The sequence below is a fragment of the Gossypium arboreum genome, chromosome 3, assembly GCF_025698485.1.
Source record: "Gossypium arboreum isolate Shixiya-1 chromosome 3, ASM2569848v2, whole genome shotgun sequence".
NCBI lineage: Eukaryota > Viridiplantae > Streptophyta > Magnoliopsida > Malvales > Malvaceae > Gossypium > Gossypium arboreum.
In genome coordinates, this window is record NC_069072.1 from 108,445,696 (window position 1) to 108,447,594 (window position 1,899).

The 1,899-nt window shown below is 33.9% G+C and overlaps 1 non-coding gene across 1 annotated transcript; it reads right to left on the minus strand.

Moving 5' to 3' along the window:
* Positions 1 to 1,421: 1,421 nt before the first annotated feature.
* LOC128291116 (small nucleolar RNA R71) lies at positions 1,422 to 1,528 on the minus strand. Its single transcript, XR_008280892.1, has one exon. It is a non-coding gene; the product is annotated as a small nucleolar RNA R71 (small nucleolar RNA).
* Positions 1,529 to 1,899: the final 371 nt, after the last annotated feature.

Genomic DNA, 1,899 nt, shown 5'->3' on the forward strand with positions numbered 1-1,899 from the left:
CTATGTTATAATTCAATTATTTGAATGCTATAAAGGAGATGTACATATGATTCGTACAATTGAGTTTATATTACCTTAAACATGAATAGTAATGATTGTCTCTCTCTTAAGCTATGTATTGGTTCGGTAATGCCTTATAACCCTAATCCGGTGACGGATACGAGTTAGGGGTGTTACATGTGTTATCTGCATAGTTTTTAGATTTGTGTGATTAAACTATTTCAAACCTAACACGTCCCTGTTACCTCACATGAATGCTAAGTAACCTTTAGTAAATAAGGATCAGTAAAATGCATATTTACTAAGTAAAGGATTCTAAAAGGACCTAATGTGGTTTCCAAACTCATGAAAGATTGAGTTGCCATGGAATATTTTTCCGAATGTTATTAAGGATGTTGATAATAAATTGAATTTAATTAAAGTAATTGTCCTAGTTTATTTACATTATAATTGTTGCAAATTGTGTTTAATTTTTCTAAAATCTATTTCATTCATATAGTTTACATACTTCGGACAATTTGCATTAGGGATCATTGCATTTAGTTTAATATATTTAATTTTAATCATCACTTCTTAATCATATTGTGTTTCTATTTACCAAGTTGTTAGTATAATTTTACAATTAAGTGATTTAACACAAATATAATCCCTATAGAGACGATAACTCGATACCTACTTATTACTTGATAATGACTGTGTACACTTACACAAACCTACGCGTTACAAATTTTTGGCGCCGTTGCTGGGGATTGTTAACTGTTACCATAGTCTATTTTTTTTTTTTGTGAAATTATTTACTTCCAATTTGGTTTGTTTCAGACATTACTAATTTATTCTTTTTAATTTTGTGATTTTCTTCTCAGATGTTTATGAGTATAGATCGAATTATCGATTTACTCCCTGTAGACCCTAAAATTGAGTGAACTTTCAGACAAAGAAGACGTGAATGAATAGCTCAAGGACAAGTCGAGATGGACCTTGGAAATCAGAATCAAGACCAAGGTAATGAACCCGATCGTGTACGAAATACCATCCTCATTTCCGATGATAGGGATCAATGCATCAGACAATATGCTGTGCCACTTTTCAGTGAGTTAAATCTAGGATTTAAAAGGCCAAATATTGAGGCAACCCAATTTGAATTGAAACCAGTGATATTTCGAATGCTCAAAAAGGTGGGCAAATTCAGTGGTATGCCCACGGAAGATCCATAACTCCACCTTCGATTGTTTATGGAGGTGAGTGATTCATTCAAGATAGCTGGTGTGATTGAAGATGCGCTGGAGTTGAAGTTGCTTCCGTACTCATTACGAGATCGAGCACGAGCATGGCTTAATTCATTGCCACCAAGTTCCATATCTGCATGGCAAGAATTAACAGAGAGATTTTTTGTTAAGTATTTCCCACCTAGCAAAAACGCTAAGTTGAGGAACGAGATCACAACTTTCCAACAATTGGATGACGAGTCTTTGTATGAGGCTTAGAAGTGATTCAAGGAGTTACTTCGTAAGTGTCCTCATCATGGGATTCCTTATTGTATCTAGTTGGAGACATTCTATAATGGTCTCAATGCACATACAAGATTGATGATATATGCTTCTGCGAATGGTACAATTTTATCTAAGTTTTATAATGAGGCTTATGAGATCATCAAAATGATCGCGAGTAATAAATATCAATGGACAACAAATCGAATAGCTTCAGGAAGACGTATAGTTAGAGTTCATGAAGTTGACACCCTTACTTTGTTATCAGCTCAAGTATCGTCTATTTCCTCTATGTTAAAATAGTTTACCGCTAATAATGCTAATAATTTTACAGCTCAACCACTAAGTTTGTTTGAAGTAGTTTCCTGAGTGTACAATGGGGAAGGTCATTCTTTTGAGAATTGTCCATCAA